This window comes from Pseudophryne corroboree, chromosome 1 (genome assembly GCF_028390025.1).
Source record: "Pseudophryne corroboree isolate aPseCor3 chromosome 1, aPseCor3.hap2, whole genome shotgun sequence".
In the NCBI taxonomy this organism is placed as follows: Eukaryota; Metazoa; Chordata; class Amphibia; order Anura; family Myobatrachidae; genus Pseudophryne; species Pseudophryne corroboree.
This window is the reverse complement of record NC_086444.1, coordinates 852,197,122-852,219,989: the sequence shown is the minus strand read 5'-3', so window position 1 is coordinate 852,219,989 and position 22,868 is coordinate 852,197,122. Positions and strand designations below refer to the sequence as shown.

General features: G+C 43.1%; 1 protein-coding gene across 2 annotated transcripts in view; it reads left to right on the top strand.

Moving 5' to 3' along the window:
• FGF5 (fibroblast growth factor 5) overlaps window positions 1-22,868 on the top strand; it is an 86,927-nt gene that overhangs the window by 29,910 nt on the left and 34,149 nt on the right. The gene's annotated exons all lie outside the window — the stretch shown is intronic.

Below are 22,868 nucleotides of genomic sequence, written 5' to 3'. Positions count from 1 at the left end.
CGGCCACGCCGATAATAGAGAGTAATTAACAAACCTGCTCCCTATGGCGGGGCTGATCGTCCTCCAGCAGTTCCACTTCTACAGTGCTGCGCGGCCTGCGTTGGCCGGTGAGTACACCGCAGGGTGCAGGAGCCGGAGCAAGAGAGGAGAGAAGATCGCTGCCCTAGGCCTGGATTAAGCCTTCAGGGGGCCCGAGGCACTTCAGACATTGGGTCCTGTACCTCATGTCAGTACCGTGTCTCTGGATGTGCCCACCATGCCTCCGCCCCCTGTGCAAGTCCTATATATATATATATATATATATATATATACAAAATGAAGTGCACAAGAGCGCTTACTGGTGTTTTTGGCATACAAATGGTTAAATGCGTGATAATTCACCATGTGAGACGTGAAATAATATAGATATTTCAGAGAACAACTTATCTCTCTAAACGTCTTCAATTCTGATGACACTTTGATGCATGTAAATTAAAGAAGAAAAAGAAACATAGGCCCTCATTCCGAGTTGTTCGCTCGGTAAAAATCTTCGCATCGCAGCGATTTTCCGCTTAATGCGCATGCGTAATGTCCGCACTGCGACTGCGCCAAGTAAATTTGCTATGCAGTTAGGAATTTTACTCACGACTTTTTCATCGTTCTGGCAATCGTAATGTGATTGACAGGAAATGGGTGTTACTGGGCGGAAACAGGCCGTTTTATGGGCGTGTGGGAAAAAACGCTACCGTTTCCGGAAAAAACGCAGGAGTGGCCGGAGAAACGGAGGAGTGTCTGGGCGAACGCTGGGTGTGTTTGTGACGTCAAACCAGGAACGACAAGCACTGAACTGATCGCAGATGCCGAGTAAGTCTGAAGCTACTCAGAAACTGCTACGAGGTGTGTAAACGCAATATTGCGAATACTTCGTTCGCAATTTTAAGATGCTAAGATTCACTCCCAGTAGGCGGCGGCTTAGCATGAGCAAATCTGCTAAAATCCGCTTGCGAGCGAACAACTCGGAATGACCTCCATAGTGTGTACTGCATAAACCAGATATTTCTCAATTAGGAACCTTGCTGGTCCCAGACATTGAATGAGATAATGTAATAATTAAATAAAAAACAATTTAATAGCAATCCTGAAGCGAATGTAGGTAGCAAACGTACAAGATAATTATATAAAAACAGATTATCTGTCCACTCAGGGAAAGAAGGATAAAACATTAACTCCTGATCTGATAACAAGAGTATGACAAATAGAAGTAAAATCCTGAAGCAAATGCAGGTAGCAAACGTACAGGAAATACAAGTAAAATAAGCTTATCTGTCCACTCTGGGAGGTTCAGGGTTAAGCAGCAAGTTCCAGCCTCAACGCGTTTAGTCCTATAGCACAGGACTTGACACATAACGGCAGACAGCGTCTTCTTTTTACACATTAAGGCAGACAGCGTCCCCTTTTTAGACATTACGGCAGACAGCGTCCCCTTTTTACATATTACGGCAGACAGCATCCCCCTTTTTACACATTACGGCAGACAGCGTACCTTTTTTACATATTACGGCAGACAGCGTCCCCCTTTTTACACATTATGGCAGACAGCGTCCTCTTATTACACATTACGGCAGACAACATCCCCTTTTTACACATTATGGCAGACAGCGTCCCCTTTTTATACATTACGGCAGACAGCGTCCCCCTTTTCACACATTATGGCAGACAGCGTCCTCTTTTTACACATTACGGCAGACAGCGTCCCCTTATTACACATTACGGCAGACAGCGTCCCCCTTTTTACACATTATGGCAGACAGCGTCCTCTTTTTACACATTACGGCAGACAGCATCCCCTTTTTACACATTACTGCAAACAGCGTCCCCTTTTTACACATTACGGCAGAGAGCGTCCCCTTTTTACACATTACGGTAGACAGTGTCTCCCTTTTTACACATTATGGCAGACAGCGTCCCCTTATTACACATTACGGCAGACAGCGCCCCCCTTTTTACACATTACGGCAGACAGCGTCCACGGATTCACCTGTGCTCAAGCATGGAAAACCTCACTTCTCAGAGCCCTCTTAGTATACACTCTTGTAGCTCTGCTCTAACCTCACATACAGTATACATGCATGGTGCCCCTATCTCCGCACAGAGACTTGCGTCTCTGGGAGAGGCCTTCAAGCCCGCCATCCCTCCAGCTGGACCATGTCAGCCGGCACGGTGGTGCTGTGATGAGGGCAGACATTAGGGTGGCACCGGAAGCCGTGTGGCGGAGATACTGACACTTCCACACCGCGACCGCCGCCCAATCACCCGGCTGTTTACAGTCATCCGCCGATCAGTGAGCCTCCTCAGGGACGGGCACCCGATCACCGACCGCCACCGAGTGAGCCTCCTCAGGTACAGGCACCTAATCACCGACCACCGCCGGCGACCACCGCCGGCGACCACGACCGGCTGCCACCACCCGCCTAATCACCCGGCTGTTTACAGCCATCCACCGGTCAGTGAGCCTCCTCAGGGACGGGCAGTGGGAACGCAGGGGGAATATGCGCTCTAACTAGGTGTGCGCTGTGGACAATGCCCCTTCTGCATATACCTAGTTATGGCGCTGCCCTCACCCCTTATATATTTAGTGTCCCCCCTCATCCTCATCCCTTAAATATTTAATGATCCTCCGACCCACTAAATATTTAGTAACTCCTCTCCCTACCACCCTTTATATATTTAATGTACCTCTCACTCCCACCTTATAAAATACATGCAACAGCTCCCCCAGCTTGGTGACCACGGCTCTCTCCTGTCCCCTTCCAAGCCAACCCCCCCCCCCCCCCCCCCGCCGCTCCCCTCCCTCCACCCTGACTGACCTCAGTGCAGGCTTATTACAGTCCAGCTCCAGAGTCCTGACTCTCCCGCAGTAGTATTTCGATCCTCGTCGCCATCCCTCAGTGTCTGCTACACAGCCCTGTCGTTGGCGCCTCCGGAGTAGAGGAGCTTGAAGCGCCGCGGCCGCCGGTGGATCAGCCTGCTGGAGTCAGGGATGATTCTCTCCAGACTCCGCCTCCAGCAGCAGCGCTCTCCTCTGTACCGCCGCTGCTGGGAGTGCTGCTGCCTTATCCTGGGGACGACAGAATCATCCCTGCACTGCACCTCTCCTACTGCGCTGCCCTACTTCCCTACTTTCCCCGTATGGAGGACTGCACTCCCTGTAGCTGTGAGTTGCTGGGAGATGGGGATAGGGGAGATGACAGGGGTGGGGGCACCGCCACTGCCCAATCATCAGGGGTGTGTGAAAGCGGCACTTCCAGTAGGTGCCGCCTATAGGGATTTTTTTAATGGGCTTTTACTGCCTGATTCTCAGCCCCGCCCCCCACTTCCGTCTCCTTAACATTGTTAGCTGGAGGCACCGAGAGCGGTGCCTCTAAAACAAATTCAGAACCATTTTTAATAAAGTAGAAATTATTAAAATAATATAAAGGCTACAGCAGATACAGAATATGTGTCATAAGTATCTTCTTTATATTCTTTTAATCATTAATGACAGGGGAGGCACTGCCTCCCCTGCCTCCCCTGACTGCACGTCCCTGCTGTATGATGCTTACAAAACAAATGGGCACTCTTCCTTGCACTTACAATCTTCAGTGCCGGTATCACTACAGTAATACGAGGATACCAATCAGATGGCACACCAGGACTATTGTCCCCTACAGACTCGGCGATCCGCCGCCGAGCTGCCCCGATGGCGGATATGGCCGACGGGCGACCCGGTGACGGGGGGGAGTGAAGTTTCTTCAGTCCCCACGTTACTCGGTGCCATAGCAATGCATGCTAATATGGACAAGATTGTCCATATTGGCCTGCATGCATAAGCGACGGGGCACCAACGATGATCGAGTGCTGGGCTGCGCATCAATCATCATTGGTGCCTACTCACTGCATGATATGAATGAGTTCTCGTTCTTTAATGAACGAGAACGTACATATCATGCAGTGTTATCTGCCAGTGGGTAGGGCCCTTATGAGCCTAATTCATATTTGTACACAAACCCAATGGTTTGGGGGTTTGCACATGTGCAGCATCGGTCTTGCAATGTCACTCACAGCCCCCTGTCAGTCGCAGCATGATTGACATGGTGCTGTGATTGGCATTCAACACTGTTCTTCAAAATGGGGGTGTATCATCCTCGGATCCAGGATCTATGTCATTGGACGCAGACTTTCGGGACCTGGGTGTCCAGTTCCGACGGCTAGCCTGAGTTAGCTTCAGCTTACGCAGGCTGGCTGGTGCCTAAAACCATTAGGAATCACAAATGATGGTTGCAGTGGTGACCAGAGGCTGCGCCCTCAGACACAGCACTCAGATCCTCACTAATGCAAATAGGAGGCATCTATCTCCTACATATGCATCCTGCTGCAATAGAATTTTAATGATACTGAATTGTACAGCTGCTTCCTTGTGGCTGTGTAATACCTTACAAACATGAATCATGCCCTATATTCACACAACAGCAAGTAGAGGGATCAGAAAACTGTGATTTTCAAATACAACTTGCTACAACTCAACACAGCGATTATTTCCCAGTAAAGTGCCTCTGGCTGGCAAGACTACATAGAAACATATAATTTGATGGCAGATAAGAACCACTTGGCCCTTTTAGTCTGCCCATGTACATACACACACTTACACACTAGGGTTATTTTTTTAATTTATATTTTGGGGATGCAAGTAACTTAGAAATATATTTTGGGATTTTGGGAGGAAACCAGAGAACCTAGAGTAATTCCATGCAAGCACGGGGAGAAAATACAAACTCCACAGTTATGACCATGCTGAGATTGCTGAAACTGCATGCCCAAAAATAATTATGAAAAGAACCTGTGCTAACTGAATTGGTTATTAATAATAATAATAATAATAATAGTATATGAGTAACGTAGAATTTTATGTCATATAAGAACCACTTGGCCCCTATAGTCTGCCCTTTTTAGCAGAAGTAGCAGAAGAAAACAAGCTCAATAATAAGTTCACACTGGGGGTATACCGCACAGGTTAAATGAAATATTGAAGTACTAAATTATAAATACCAAAATGAGATGATAGGAATAAAGAAAATCAGGTTTTCTATTCTATATTTTCTTTGGTGGTGCACCCTGAGTCAGTATTGAACTATGTCGACAAAGAAGGGTAGAAGAAGACTCTTTTGTGGGTGCACTCTTGGTAATTAGAAAAATTGATAGAGATAGTAGAAAATAATAATGAGGAAAATATTAAAATTGATTACATTTTATTAGTATCACAATAAAAAGATATAAGTAGTTTGGTGTAACAGTAACAATAATAACAATAATAAACATTAATTGACAGATAGGCTGTCTGGGGTAGATCTGAATTATGTTAAGGATTATCCTTGATACCGGGGATACAATATATTCACGGGTTTGTCTCAGCCATAGGCCTGTACATGACTTTACTTAGTTAATTATCAGAGATTGCCTCTGTGCCTAAGCAGCCAATTGTGAGCGTGTATTCGTCAGAGCATAAAAAATAATAATACATCATTTATAATATTGTATATTTGAATACACACCGAGGAGGGTATCCAATTAGCCGCGATAATGCGATCTGCGATCGCAGCTAATGTGCTCGCACCTTTCTCCTGAAAATTCGGGTTATCGCACCCTGCGCGCTCTCGTTTATTGCACCTATCCTTTTCCAAATAGGCGATAACAGGATACGTGCAATAATTCTAGCCAGCAAAAGCTTAGGAAAAAGTGGGGAAATCTGCCTGAACCCCCCAAAATGCTAAACTAATATCTGAAAACATTAGTAAGTCTATTAGTGGCCACAATAATTTGTGTACATAAATCAGGTCAAATGGCTGTTATATGTTTTGTTTTGTTTTTAATGCTGAAAAATTATAGAAAGCATTTTTTTCTGCAAAATAAGTGCTCTCATTAAATATGGGGTACATAAAAACAGGCATAAGCATATATTTGGGTCATTTTAGGGGACTTTTTCTTTTTTTTAAATGGAACCGGACTGATTACTCCCAAAATAATTAAAAACTTCTAAGTGCCTAATTAGTCATTCAGGGAGGTGTCCAAGGGGTTACGAACCAAACCCCGTTATTTTTACATTAAAATAGGGATTTTGCACTACTTATCACCTGCTCTGAGCTGGTGAAGAGAAATCCGAATAAACCCTATGGGTACTTATCGCCGCTAACTTATCTCCGCTAATAGGATACGAATTATCACATTTGCAATAAATTATCATGAAACCGTGATATCGCAGATAATTGGATACCCCCCCAAATCTGTAAAAGATATATACAAAATATTAGCAATAAAAAACAAATACAACTGACTAATACAATACTGATATTACAACAGTTAATGCAGGTCTATTAACAGTAGTGCAGTACAAGTAGTTTCATTTAGTAAGTGTAGTGTATAGTATAATTAGCATATAAATAAATACATTTATCGATTGTTTGTATTCCTTAATTAAACATTGTATAGAGTCAGCTACATACACATGTTTAACTGCTTCTGGATTACTGTCTGGCCATACAGATACCCAAAACTGAATGCAGTTTGAGCAATCTTGCAGGATGGAACAATTTTCTGGTTGTTTTAGAAGCTTTTCAAAAGTGCCGCAAATCACTGCACATTGCATTTTAAAACTCCAAACCACTGGTTTTCTGATCCTGCAGTTAAGAGGCCAGAAATGCACTAGATTGCAATCCCCTACTAAATTATAATCCCCTCTACATGTGTAAATATATGTTACAATACTATATGTGTCTTTTGTAAATATGCTGTATAAAAGTCACATAAACAAAAAGTTAAATAACAATTTATGTTACAGAGAAACTGTTTCCCCATGCACCATTTGCTTGAGATTAGGTGTGATCGGCCGTGCTAGTCACCAACATGGACTGGATTGGACAGTGAACATCAGGGTCTATGGCACAGCAATTTAAAGCTGGATTTCATTAACATTCCCCAAAACTTCATATATCTGAACTGGGTGTAGCAAAATAATAACATATTTAACTCATGTGTATGTGGGCGTACTTGGCACAAATCCTATTTTCATTATTATTATTATTTTCATGATTACTGATAAAATAAGGGAACATTTTTGTAACCTTTATTACACACTTGTGCGTCTAAATGCTAATTTTGCCCCCCCTGTGAATATGGGCAGGGGTAACACTGATAGGAGCGCATTAATGCTATTCTCGAGGGGCAGGTCAAGGCTATGTCCACAACTGTATTTCTCTTCTTCACAAGTATAATACAGCACAGTCACTGATCACCGAGATAGTCTGGGTGTAGGTTTATAGTAGTAGCCCGGAGGTAAGATAGTTGTTGGTGCACACACCCCCCCCGCCACACTTTGCTCACATTCACTATCAATACCCCATCCCAGCCACAGCCAGATACACTATCTCCAGGTGTGCCAAGATTGGGAGGTACTAATTACCTGGGCCTGGGCTTGTTAGAGGGGCTTGGCCCGGGCCAATCAGCTCCTGTCATTTTTCAAACTTAGGGGTCTATGTACTAAGCCTTGGATGGAGATAAAGTCGCTGGAGATAAAGTACCAGCCAATCAGCTCCTAACTGTCATTTTTCAAACACAGCCTGTGACATGGTAGTTAGGAGGTGCTTGGCTGGTACTTTATCTCCAGCGGCTTTATCTCCATCCAAGGCTTAGTAAATAGACCCCTTAGGGCCTTATTCAGGTCACAGCAACCACAATTTGCCATAGAAAGCACTAAAGCATGCACACAGGTCCCGTCCTACGAATGCACACCCGACCAAGCCAGTGATGCAGCATTACGAGGGTAGGTCGCTTCGAACGTGAGCAGGTCAGTGCTGTTTTCGTGGCGGCTACATGATGTCACACACTGCAGCTCCGATGGAAAAAATTATGGCAGGCTGCAAAAGCAAGGGGTCGTCCACAGTTGCTTCGACCACAATTAACTTGTGGTCACAGTCGGTGGATGACACAGTCAGTATGCTGGGCAGTCCTGTAACATGGCAGATAGAAACTGGTTGGCTGGTACTTTATCTGGGATGGAATCGAGATCCAGATGCTTGGGATGCCGGCGGTCAGAATATTGACAGCGGCATCCAGACGCACAGGATCCCGACACCTGGTAGATAGGTAGATAGGTAGTGTAACCCTAACCCCATCCCCCCTAACCTTTCCTTCCCACAGCTTAACCCTTTCCCTTCCCCCGCAGCCTAACCCTCCCAAGTGTGCCTAAGCCTAACCCCCTTTTCCTGCAGCCTAACCCTAAACTGCCCCGGCATACTTACGATCGGGATGCGGCAGTCAGGATTCCAGTGTTGGCATTTTGATCCATGTTGGGATCCCAACGTCAGTCTTCTGACCAGTGTCGGGATTCCAGCATCAGTATTCTTACTGCCGTCATTCCGACCTGTGGTATGCTGACCAGATCCCCTTTATCTCCATTCACTTTATCTCTCTCCACGGCTTAGCATATAAAGCCCTTTATCTCTCTCCAAGACTTAGTAAATATACCCGCATAAATTGAATCTAAGGGGGAAATTAACTAAAGGTTAAAATCAATGAAAATTTATCAAAATCTATGCTGTACTTCCAGGACCAAAACACACATTTATTAATGTTTAAAAATGAATACAAATAAATCACCTGTTAGCAAAACCCCTGAAACCCAACATAGATTGATATTGATTTTAATAAATTTTAAATCCATTAAAATCACCCAAAATCACCCTTCAGTGAATTTCCCCTCAGATTATTATGTACAAAATGAAAGAACAACTGAATATTGATTTGGGAGAAGCGCGAAAGTTGCAAAGCCTTATACCCTGTGTAGCGACATTACCACTTATCTTCTAATCCTGAACAGTTTACGCAGATTTTGACTACAAAAAGTGTAGTTTTAGTTGTGATAGTAAAAGGGGATATCAGCAGAGTAAGACTAAAGTGAGCAATGGTTTTGCTTAAATGTAGATCTGTATATTCAGTTGGTTCATAATTTGAAATAAGTTTTTCAGTCAGTGACGTCGTTGTTCATTTTAACACACTATAGTTAAAGTTGTTCTATTTTGTTCCACTTGCCTTTGCAACAGTGACATGTCTAAAAGGGATCCGTTCAGGATCCCAGCGGTCGGGATCCTGACAGTCAAATACCGACACTGCTCGGAGTGCCGCTGCCGGCATCCCGAATAGGATCACAATCCCAGACCCATAATACCGACCACCAGAATCACGAACTTCTGTGTGCCGGTCCACCGGAGAGGTAAGCTGCGCGCCGGGGGAAAGGTTAGGTTTAGCCCATGGAGGAGGGTTAGGGTTAGGTTGAGGAGGTTAAGGTTAGGCTGGGGAAAGGGGGGGTTAGGTTTAGGCACCCCCAGTAAAGGGTTAGGATTAGGCTGTGGGGTGGGGAGGGTTAGGTTTAGGTACCATCGAGGAGGGTTAGTGTTAGGCTTTCGGAGGGGAGGGTTAGGTTTAGGCTGCTAGAAGGGAGGGATGGGGGGAGCGTTTACATTACCTGACCCCTGTCGGGATTCTAACCATCAGGATGCCATGGTCGGTATTCTGACCACCGGCATCCTGAACACTGGCACATCAGCCCTAACCATCTAAATCTTTCAATAACGAAAATAGAAGAAAAAAATATGACTTTTATGCCTCTGTATGCCAAAGAGGAAATCTAGGTAGGTACGATAGATAGAGCTTTTCTCCATCTACTAAAGCACCCTAGCCAGTGATAGCTGTAGTCAGGTCTCTCTGATGAGCAAAGCATAGAGAAGTGTATTTAAGAAGGATCGCACTTGTTAACGTGCTCTTGCAATTCCCTTATTGCTGATCCAGGGTTTCAATCATGCGCATGTGTGAACCCACAAAGCCGAGTCATTAATGTGCAGGGACTTCAAGGACTCTTACAGCTGCCAATAAGTATTGTTATGGAGGTGTGTATCACTCATTTGCCCAGGTGATATTATCTAAGTAAATTGGATGAATAAAGTTTTTTTACTGTTGTGTTTAGCAGCCATAGAAAAGGGTCCAGCATGAAATCCCAACGGTTGGGTTCCTGGCAGTCAGGAGACCAACACCGGAATCCCGACAGCCAGAATCCCGACTGCCAGAATCCCAACAACCAGAATCCCGACATCGAGGCAGCAATTCCCCTCACAGGCTCGCTGCTCTTGCCACTCTTCGGCCAGGTGGTGAGCTTCGCTCGCCAAACTATTCTATACCCTCTCTGGTGGTGGACCCACCACCCGAGTGGGAATACCGGGCTGCTGTCAGGATTCTGACCACGGCATTTCCACTGCTGTCGGGATTCCAGCATTGGTATTTCGACTGCCGGTATCCCGTCATTCGGGAAATGAACTGCATCCCATAGAAAATCTTAGTTAACACATGACCATAATCAATGGACATGTTAGTGTTTTGATACACCTCTATTGATTTCCTGATATCTGCAGGATCATTTGAGCAAATATGTGCATATATTAACATTTTAATTTTACAGATCCTTAAATGTGATGTTAGGTATGATTACTTATATCTCTACTCACATTATCACTGTCTGGTTCCATGGAGCAAATTCTCATTTCAGGGCTGCAGTAAAACAATATGAAAAAGACCACCCTGTTGCTACTTTAGATTATAGCTGTGCTGGAACTGTCAGTGGGAAAAATCTTGTAAAATCCACATTGCTTACCAGGGGAAAACTATGTGACAGCAAACTGCTCTTTGGAAAATTAAAAAAAAAAAATTAAAAAAAACTTTACAGAACGCTTGAATGAGTTCTCTGCACATAAATAAAATAAAAACATATACAGAGAACTAAAAGAAATAAAAATGTAATTGTAGTAGCACTTCTGTATGTGAATGAAACCAACCATAACCAGCTCCAGATCTAGATAGTCTGCTCTGGTTCTAAACCTCTAACTACAACAGGGACATTAGTAATATAGTATCCTCCATTATAATTATAACCACCTACCAAAATGATCAACACAGTGCTGGCTTCAGCTTGCTAGCCCCCTTCCCCCAAACCACACACCAGTACCCACTTTCCAGCCCCTCAGGTGAAAGTGTGGAGGTAGCATGTTAGAAGTATATAGAAATTCAGCAGTCATCATCTGCATTAAGTTTAACAAGGATGCATTTTTCAGAGTTATTCTTCTTTTGGTGATAAGCAGACGCCATACCTCCCAACTGTCCCTATTTTCGCGGGACAGTCCCTTTTTTTGGGACTGTCCCGCTGTCCCGCCCGTGGGCAGCAGTGTCCTGCGGGGGGGAGGGGGACAGTTGGGAGGCTCTTGCACTCGCTGCAGAGCAGGGTGAATAGACGCTGTGCGCATGTGAGGCCAAGCCCCCTTTCTACTAAGCCACACCTATTTCATGTAGCCACACCCCTTTTCATCAGCAGGCGCGGCTTCGCCCAGCATGGGGTCCCTCTTCAGGACCCTGTAAAGTTTGGAGGTATGAGACTCACTCCGACCCTGGTGAAAACCTTTTGATTACAGTGACCCCTACATATGGACAAGCCTGCCCTAATTACCACAATAAGGGGGAGATGTAAGAAAACTTTGGGAGAGGTAAAGTGGAGAAGTTGTCAGTTTCTAGCTAGCATTTAGCGAGCACAGTCTATAAAATGACAGAACCTGTTTGGTTGTGGACAACCTCTAGACTTTATCTCTTTGGAAGGTTTGGTACATCTCCCTCTAAGTAAGTAAGAAATAATTACACCCACACCTCATACATCAATATATGTTAATTAAACAAAACATACATCTTTATTTCAAAAATGGGAAGTAACCAAATCTTCTGTCCATCTGTTCTTGGTCTCATGTATATTAGTAGCATATATCACAGTGCAGCATTGGTAGCATTCCTTGCAGCCTAGCAGTGAGCACGCTTTGCAACAAATCTTGAAGAAGAGGAGTTGGGTATGAGAGCACCCAGGAAAGTGTAGAACAGATGGCAACTTGTTGTTCGCTTGCTTGCAGTGGCATAGCCAGAACTTTGTGGGCCCCATGACAATAGTTTGAAGGGAGTCCTGTCCCATCTCTCAGCAGCAGTGTTAATATTATGCCCCATAATAGTGCTCTACTGTAGTTCATTTTCTTGGCCATGGTATTGCCTTAGTTAATGTTATGCCCCATAGTGGTGCCCTGGTTTATTTTATGAACCATAGTAGTGCCCTAGTCCACATTATGTCACATTGTAGGGCTACCAGTACACATTATGCAACACAGTACTCCCAATTCTCATTATGACATACTGTGTCTCCAGTTCCTATTATGCCCCATTGCAGTGTCCCCAGTTCAATTTATCTCACATTAAAGTGTCCCCCAGTTCATATTATGTAACACTAGAGTGCCTCAACTTCTTATTGGGTCACATTACAGTTCCCCAGTTCACATTATGTAACATTATAATGCCCTCCAGTTCATTTTGTACCATATTACGATGAGCAGGTCTAGGGGCATAACTAGATATATTGTAGGCCACAAGGCAAAAATTAGCAAGGGCCCCTATGTATCACCCAACGGTGAATATAACACATGTAACTATGACAGGGAAGGTCATCCCCTCTCAGCTCTGAGCACTCCTTGCACCTATGGAAGCTACGTCCTTACTTTCTTGTATGGATCTGCAAGCTTCAGAATGCTGGGAGTTGTAGCACTGTAGCTTAAGAGCCACAGGGTTCTAAACCATGATGCATTCTGTTAGTCAACATGTGGCAGGGATGTTTTACAGATGCATTTAATTGATACAATTCAAACAATAAAATAAATCACAGTAGTTATTTAAATAATATATTACCTATTTCACTGCTAAATACTGTATGTCTTACAGGCATTTTGGGGTCATATTAACCATAAAACTGTGACTTTCTAACTGCCATTTAGCAGGCTGTGGGGCCTACTTACTAAGCCTTGGATGGAGATTAAGTGGCTGGAGATAAAGTACCAGCCAATCAGCTCCTAACTGCCAGTTTTCAAACACAGCCTGTAACATGGCAGTAAGAAGCTGATTGGCTGGTACTTTATCTCCGTCCACTTTATCTCCATTCAAGGCTTAGGGATCCATTTACTAAGCCTTGGATGGAGATAAAGTTGATGGAGATAAAGTACCAGCCAATCAGCTCCTAAGTGTCATTTTCAACACAGCTTGTGAAATGACAGTTAGGAGCCGATAGGCTGGTACTTTATCTCCTTCGACTTTATCTCCATACAAGGCTTAGTAAATCTCCATACAAGGCTTAGTAAATAGACCCCTAAGGGTCTGTATGAAGTAGGAGAGGAAGTGGCAATGCATGAGAGAGTGGCAAGGCTGCAGGCCATATTAAAAATTCCTGTACATCCCCCAGTCCTGGTAGTTCCAGTCATTTCAACTCCCAATAAAGTCAACTTAGACAGACATTTACATATCCTTGAAGCATTAATAGTACTGTATCTTTTGGAAGAAAGAAAAAGCACTAAAGGTGTACTAGTCATTAAGGGGTCTATTTACTAAGCCTTGGATGGAGATAAAGCAGCTGGAGATAAAGGGGTACATTTACTAAGCAGTGATAAGAGTGGAGAAGTGAGCCAGTGGAGAAGTTGCCCATGGCAACCAATCAGCACTGAAGTAACATCTATAATTTGCATACTATAAAATGATACAGAGCTGCTGATTGGTTGATGGGGCAATTTCTCCACTGGCTCACTTCTCCGTTCTTATCACTGCTTAGTAAATGTACCCCAAAGTACCGGCCAATCGGCTCCTGTCATTTTTTAAACCCAGCCTGTGACATGGCAGTTAGGACCCGATTGGTTGGTACTTTATCTCCAGCGACTTTATCTCCATCCAAGGCTTAGCAAATAGATTCCTAAGTTTGAAAACTGACAGGGGCTGATTGGTTGGCGTTTTATCTCTCTCCTCTTTATCTCTCCCCAAGGTTTGATAAATCTCCCTATTAGTTTGAGAGAAGGAATTTAGCAAAATGCAAAATAAAGGAGATCCGCTTTACTTATGTTATTGACAATCGTTTTGTATTGGGGATTTAATGTTTTACACTGAAATATGTCTTGAAAACAGTCTTTTTGTGTACACAGGTTTATTGCGGCTGTAATCTTAATTGGTTATATCTACATATAACTATATTTTTCAGTGTTATCTTCATACTTTATAAATAGAAGTGTGAGTATATTTTCAAAACTACAATAATACGTTTGGCTTTATTAGCAAGTAATTTGTAAAGTAATGAATTAATTAATTAAATTTGTTAAATACACTTGGCACAGTTTTTTTAACGCTGTGTATGTGTGTATACAATACTCCTTTTATTTATATACTTAGAAAAAGTGAATAGCGATGCTGTCACTAAAGTGAATTCATTAAGCAAAGAATATTATTATTTCTTAGGGTGGGATGCATTATTTTTAAAAGTGAAACATGTGATTTTAAATATTGCATTTAAATGAAACTGTCTGTGATTTTGCATCCGCTGTTTATATTTCTGAATAGGGTACAGAACCAACCTGTAGATTTACGACCGATCCTACTAGATAATGCTGAGCAATGTTTACAATAAGGAAAAGAATTTTGCAGAGCGTGCTGGTTAACAGCAGGAAAAACATTTAGGCATTTGCTGATTTTATACTAGTTAAATCCTCCATATTTGCCGTATCACTTTTTGTCACTATAAATCATATATTTGTTTTTTTAAGGCAAATGTCATGCAGTGAGTTTCCTTCTATGGATTCTGCAGCCACCTGTCCATTACTAATCCTACCCATGAGGCTTACACGATCACAGTAAAAGGCTGAAGAGGAACAATATTTACTGCCTTCCTTATGTTGTGAAATGTAGGCAGTCTAAGCCAAAACATGTGATGTGAGCCTTTTAATTATTCTTTGATCATAATGCGAATCTACAACAGTATGTCTAATTAACTGGACATGACATCATCATTGTTTTATAAGTAGCATGACCGCAATAGAGACATAGATCTTGATAGCAGTGCACTGCTGGCGTCACCACAAATGTTACGCTGTTTTAGCATTAAGAGAGAAATTGGGCAAATTCTACCATGTCAAACGCAGATACCCTCAGGCCAAGGACTCGCATATCTGAGTGGATTGACACCTGAGGACGGTGAAGGAACTGCTGTATTTTGTCCCTCAGTTTGATATTTTGTTCATTGGTAGAAACAGTCTTTGATTTTGGGAGTCTAGCAGGGCTAGACCATCCTTTGTGACGGTATGAGGAATTACTTTTTCCATTTGATAAGCCATCCGTGACTGTGTAGGAAGGCTATCGTTGTCTGTATTGGCTGTGCAATACCACCTGTAATTTGGCCAGGAGCAGTATGTCGTCGGGTAAGGAAGTATCCGGACATCCTGATTACGCAGGTGTGCTGATATGACTTTTGTAAATATTCTAAGCGATGTAGCCAGGTCAAACGGCAGCACCTGGAACTGATAGTGTTGGCTTAGGATCGCAAACCTCAGTTATTGTTGATGCGAAAGATGCAATAGGTATATGCAGATATGCATCTTGTATGTCCAACGACACCATGAAACCCCCAGGCTCAAATATTAGAATTATGGAGCGTAGGATTTCCATGCAAAACTTGAAACTTTCACAAATCTGTTGAAAGATTTGAGATTGAGAATAGGCCTGTATGCCCCATTCGGCTCTGGTACAAGGAACAGGGTTGCATAATAGTCCCTTCTTTTTTTAACCTGAGGAACTGACACTATTACTTCTGATTGGAGGAGTGATTGAACCCCTTTTTGTAGTGCCAGAGCCTTTCTGTGTCTTATGTAAGACTCATGTGACAAACTGCTGAAGGGGACGTCCTTTGAAAGAGATGGCATACCTGTGAGAGACTACCTCTTGCACCCATATGTCGGAAGTGGTCTTGATCCAGACTTGTACGAAGTGAAGAAGTCAGCCTCCCATCCTGAGGTCCCCCAGGGGGAGTCCCGTCAGGCTGTAGGTTTGTGAGGTTTTGTTGGGGGTTGCATTGCTGTCCATGGCTGCTTAGTCTTGGGCATCAAAGACCTTGAGGCAATTTATTGTCCTTTGGCTTTTCCTTGTGGATGACAGGAACGAAATTAGAGCTCTAAGGCCGTAGTGTAGTTGAATGGAGAAAAACTGTTTTGGCAGCCACTAAGGATGCCACTATTTTGTATAGTTCTTCTTGACAATGCTAAATTCCTTTGCCTTATAACAACCCTTTATGAAGCTAAGAACACTGTACGCTGTTTACTTAAGAAGTACCGTAATGGTACGCTAGTTGCGTAACGATCGCTCAGCCGTAGGCGAGACGCTCAAGCGTCACGTTCGCTCACGGCCCAGCGATCACAGGACACGTTATTGGTTATGTCTAGGGTAATGATTCGCTATGGCGTAGCTTACGCTCGAGACCACGAGGAGGTCACCAGCGATGCAGACGCTCACAACACTATACCTTTATGATAAAACCTTATACCAATGAAATACACTGAATACCTTAATGTGAGTACAGGGTGTAAGTGCAACCTTGTGTAACCTGACTAACTACAAAGCTGCTTGAGCGTCACCGACGCTCAAGTGAACACTTAACACTATAGAAAATACACAGATACTGGTTTAGGTTCCAAGGCCTATTAACTGTATTATATCTAATATACTTGTAAAAAGGGGATAACAGTACAAATGATACACTACAATATAACAAAGACTTCCTAACCACAGAACTAAACAATAAATACAAAAAGACAATACTACACTGACCTAAATGCAATACAATACAATACTATAATACTATGAGAGATATAAGAGAAAAGAGGAGAGAGAGAGAGAGAGAGAGAGAGAGAGAGAGAGAGAGAGAGAGAGAGAGAGAGAGAGAGAGAGACGGAGAGAGATGAGAGAAATTGGCTCACAGTAAGACAATGATAACATTAAATAAGAGACAACATGGTTGCAGATAAAACTACACATGTGAGAGACAATCGCTGCGCAGTTAGTCAATGCTGAATACAGCATGGGATGGAAGCTAGACTCCATTTTGAGAAACCTCCCATAATTCTAAAGACTGCACCACATGCCTGAAAGGGGGAGGGGAAGACATCCAGCAGCAGCCATTTTAGATTTGCAGGTCCAAACACATGGCACTCTATACTAAACCACAATCACATAGCAGAAAACACAAGACTCCATTTTCTTCCAAAATGTCCAAGCCTCAAAACAATGCATATGTTCTGATTTTACAATTCCAAACCATCTAAAACACCTTTCACAATGTAATCCAACTTCCTAGAACCATCTCATAATTTCACATCCCAAACAACTTCAGTATCTCAATAACCAGAGCATATTCATCACAAGACCAGATCACAATGTAATTAACACAAACGTAACTGCATGGTGGTATTTATGATTAACAGGATATATATATTATAACTAACCAGCACAATCTATTTTAAATCTCCATAGGCAAACAAATACCACAAATATTATGCTACAGATTGTATACTGTTCCAATTCATCACGGACTTCACAGAGTATCCACAAACACCCAACAATCACACAACCAAGTTACAATATCCTATTTAAACCAGAAAGCAATCTATCTGTTTCCTTATCTAGCCATGTGAGGTTCAATACTTAGCCTTTAGTTTGGAAGATGTCCTGGGGATTCAGCCGCCATGCTGCTTGGTGCCAGGTAGCTGTGTGTGTGTCTGTGAGTGTAGCTACATTACATCTGTTCTCTGAGGCCACACCTGACCACTACCTTCCTGTTTGACCAGTACCTGGGGGAGGGGTCTTTCTTTCTCCTTTGTACTGAGTCACCATTCTCTTTGTATATGCTAATCAGGTTCAGCCCTGAAAACTTAGTAAAAGGTTGTCTTGAGCATCATATTGTTCTAACAATATGATCTTAGCTTTTATACATATAATCATATCTATCCGCTGCAATGTCCCACAACAACACAACAGGCCTCAAACTAACCCACACCTGATTCTGCTTGCTTCAATACCAAACATGATGTGTTTATCTGGTTCGGTTCGAATGATACACATCCATGACATTAATTCATTAGCCAATTCTAAATCTCCTTGGTGTCTGGTGCTGTTCATTATTATAACCATGTACTGTATGAAACAAGTGCCGAATCCATCTCTGTGCCATGTCCGAGCAAATGCGTGTGTTTCCATATATTGCTGTGCTCGCTGCGCATATTTGCAAGTATAGCGACTTATATGTGTGCAGTTTATATGGTCTCTCTATGTAATATTTTTGACTTTGACAGTCCACCCTTTGGCAGTCACCAATAACTGCCACTTCCTAAAACATTTCAAAAAGAGAAAAATATATGTCAGGGGTTAATACATTTCCATGGTTGGGTAAGGGAGGAGAGAGGAGAAGGTGTGAAGAGGGTATGACCTAGTGAGAAAGCAGAAGCATGTGTGTATGAATCCATGTTTGGGGGGGGTCATGTATCATCGTGCCGTACGTGTTGTACATCAAGCTTCGAGGTATTGCGAAGTATACATTTGAATTCCTTCTTATCCCGTACTAAGGGTCTGTGGATGGGCTGTCAAACTTTACCGAGCTCATTTCGGCTGTGGTTGTAACAAAATGGGGGAGCACATTTTAGTTGATGATACATGAATGGGGGAGGTATGTGGTTGCTGATATCTGTGCCTGTATTCCCTGTCGACTATGTGTGTTATTACCTGAGGGTTGTAGAGATGAAGATAAAGAACACTTATGGAGAATGCAATGATATTCTATGTCAGGGAAATGTACATCTGTCGTTGAGGTTGTGTTCGGTATCTGTTGAGAGTCGTCTTCTTTGCGCTGTATTGCTCCTTAGGCATGAGCAAATAGCTTTGTCTGAGCCATCAGATTTACAAAAATGTTGGGCTAGCGTGAGTTTAAAGATACTAGGGAAACTGGGGATCCATGGCAAAGTTCATCAAGTGTCCATATTTAAAGTTGTCAAATCTTCTTCTTTGGTGCTTGTCTGTTGTCTGTATACATCTCGTCTCGTCAGCTTCCTCGTCCAAGGGGGTCTTTGTATCTGGGAGAAAAGCAGAAAAACAGGTGAAAGAAACGGACCGTATAATCGCATTTTCATCACATTCTGGTTTCTATCATTGGGTCATAAATCAAATCCAGGTTAATTACGGTTTCCTCACTCCTTAGACTCATTACCTCAGGTAGTACTTTTCCAATACAACACAATCCTTCAGGGTTTGGGGCAAGCCGCTCATACGCCTTTCTCCCGCATATGAAATATGCGTCATCGGGGAGAACATAAGGGACGGAGAAGGACATGACCATGTTACAAACCTTCCAGGTGAAATCTCCTGACCCTAATTCTTCCATCTGCTTAATACACGTATCAGTTTGTACGATATGTGCACAGTATCCTGGTGATACCTCTCCAACTCTAGTAATCCTATTTCCTAAGGTATATCGATACCGGAAAGATTTTCCTCTACTGGCTATGTGGCGTACGAGCTCTGTATCTGTAGGCATTCTATCTGCTCTGTGTGAAAAGGTCATGGTAAGGTTGCTCCATGGCACTTCCCAATTTCCCGGTTTTCTGGGATTGGAGATGTTAAAACATAAGAGGGACCTATCCACATGGTATTGGTGGAGCTTCAAACTAGGAGGGCTGGAGATGTTAAACCTCCGGTCCACCGGTCTCCCACCCTTTAGCTCAAGTACCTCCCCTACCGTTAAAGGAAATGGTACTAGCCCTGATTTACTATGACCCTGAGGTACTTGAGAGCATACCCAACAATCTGTTTGGTTTAACACGTTACCCACTAAGGAGTGATAGTCACTCAATGGATGCCGGTCTATATGGATATTAAAACTAGATTGGCATTTCTTTATGCATCCATCTTCAACCAGATTATCACAGAGCCTACAGATACAATTTTCTTCAGCTAACAATCCATCACAGTTGTTTACAAATAACATGGTTGTTAGATCGTGCCCGGTACTCGCCTTTGCTTGGTGATTGGGTTGCTATTGGAAATTTACACCTCCGTCTCAGTCATCAGGACCTTTCTGGATCCTTTCTCGACCTCACTGGTACTCTCACCGAAACAGACTGCTCTGGTCAACATCATGGTTAACGGGAAAAATCCATATCACAGTCTCTTGGGGCAAGTCCATCTTACAGGAGGAGAAAAGAAGAAATTTGTAAATGGGGCATAAGAAAATCAGTTTGAGGGGGAGAGAACTCGTTACGATAATAAGTTCTCTCGTCTTGTTGTTCTTCTTGTTCTGCTGTCCTCTCAAAGGTGTTGTCTCTCAGTCTTCAAAAACGATCATTCTGGTGATGCAATATTCCTTCCTAACCGACGATCTTTCTGTAAGGAGCAAAAATCTGGCATTACCATTGGTCCAACTGAGGGGTGACATACCATCTTTAAATCATGGAAACATGAGTGAGAAGAGAGAGAAAATAAAAACAAAAGAGATAGAGAACAATTCATGTGCATATATACATTACATAACTCGACAATAACCATCAATAAGAGAAGAGAAACAAAGCATTTTTAAACATTGTCAACATTAAGAAAACATTGTCAGACTATTTGGCTGTCGTATCTACGTGTCTAATGGTTTCCTTGAGCAGTCCCTCCCCACCAGCACTTGCATTATTCCACTGTCTGTATCTGGCCAGAATACATTGTGGTGGATAGGTCATGCTGGGGTTTGGTAGACTTCTGCAAGGACCAAGCGAATATGCAATGTTTGAATTCTTACCAATAATCGTCAGAGATGGGGATAGAGAGAGGGAGAGAAAAACATTTTTCACAAATACATTTACAACTTTTCACCTGGTCATTCCTGTGTCTTTAGTGAATGACCTCCCACTTCATTAACCGTTACTTCAGGCTTGCCTCCATTCCTAATAATCACCTTTCCTGCCTATGTGATCCTTGATTATAATGGTGTGTATTGTAATTTTGCTCATTTCTTGGTCTAGGGGGTCTAACTTTATGTGGGTTATTACAGTTGCTAGCACAATGCCCTTCTCTTTTGCACAGATCACAAATCCTTAAGTTCCTCCATGTGCCAATGGCCTGGGGTTTTGGTTGATTTGATGCCTCCTCAAACGCTTGGATGCTCATCACCATCAACCGCTTTCCCTGTACCTACCTGATTCCTTGGATACCATGATTATGTCGTTGTCTAGGGAGTTGATATACCTTCTGTGAATCTTTGATCATACAGTTAGATCTTTCCTAGGATCTGGGTAATCAGACATGATTGATCTCAATTCTGTTCGGGACCAGGGATGGCGCATTGCACTGTCCTTGACGGGAATGGTTCCCTGATCGTCAGTCTTCCCATTGGGGACTGTGATCACCCTGACAGGACTAAACTCAATCACATCACCTTGTTTTGGTCTTATAATATGGGGTACATTTGTTTGTGCGTGATATAAAACATTGTACGTACCTGTGGACACGACCTCACCTGACCCTCCGTTAGGGGGTTTGATTATTGCCTTTACCAATTTGGTCGTGTCCACCTGGATGTCTTGTAGGATGGCTTCTGGAAGAGGTGCTGACATCGTTCTGGGCTCACTTTCTTGTTTGTATTCCTGAGGGAGGTTTGACATGGGGTGCAGCTTGCACAGGTTAATAGTTGTACATTCAACAGTATTACAATAATCATGGTTACATTTATTACACTTATCCTTATAATCTATATTACAGTTGCTAAGAGCGTTTTTATTGTTCCACCTTTGTGCTTTTCTCTCCGCAATCAACTCCTCTCCTGCTGCCATATCTCTCCTCTCAAGATAAGAGTCAGAAAAGTCAATAGACTCTTTTTGTAATTCACTTTCCTGTTGCCATAACTGTAAATATTCATAATGTTTATTTTGTCTCTTCGTTGGTTCAATGAGACTTATCCTCCTCCTTAAATTTTGTAACACTACTGGACTGAAGCTACCTATTCTTGGGAATTTGTCCCTGTCTTGTACAGTCATTCTCTCCCATTCATCACATAAAACTTCAGCGTGATTTCCATATTTCTTACACATCACATATCGTGCCGACCCGATGGATCGGTTCTCTGAATCAACCCGAACCGAGGTTGATCGCCCCCTACCTGAACAAATGGCCCCCATAATCTGCAGGCGTTGCCTATTCCTCCTTGAATATCAAGGCTTTCAGCGAACCCTTACAAACAAACCAAGATGTCCTTGGGCAGGCCGGCGGTGGTGGTTTATCAAGTACCCCACTTACTTCTCGCCCACGTTGGCCTGTGCTGCAATCACTGTAGCCAGAGCTGCTGGACCCAACCTAGGGCCCCTGTGAACCTTTAGTTTACTGGAACATATGAGGGTTACCCGCAGGACACTTACTCTTTCCAGTAAAGTTGGGGTTGTTAGATAGTTCCTGAGTGACCAGCGAACTTCCCTTCCAAAAATAAAAAATTACACAAATCACGTCAGAATGTACAGATAGCGTTTGTGACCACTTTACTCTAATGGTATTAGGTCAGATTACTAACTACTGCACACAATAACGTGCGGTCCAATCGTTCAGTATACGAGCACTACTTGTCATGTACCGAAAGATCAATGGAATCTATGTTTCCGGCTGCGATTCCTTCAGCCAGAGCTTGTATGGCCTATATGGGTTCTGCACCAACACCACTGGACTTTTATAGCGGACCTTTTACCTTACGACCTCCTGGTCTTGTTACCTTATGACCTCCTGGTCTTGTTACCTTATGACCTCCTGGTCTTGTTACCTTATGGTCCGCTATACTCTAATGCTCAAATATTATTTAACCAGGGATGCCTCCCTGGCCACCGTATATGTCACTTACACGTATGTCCCTTGACGAG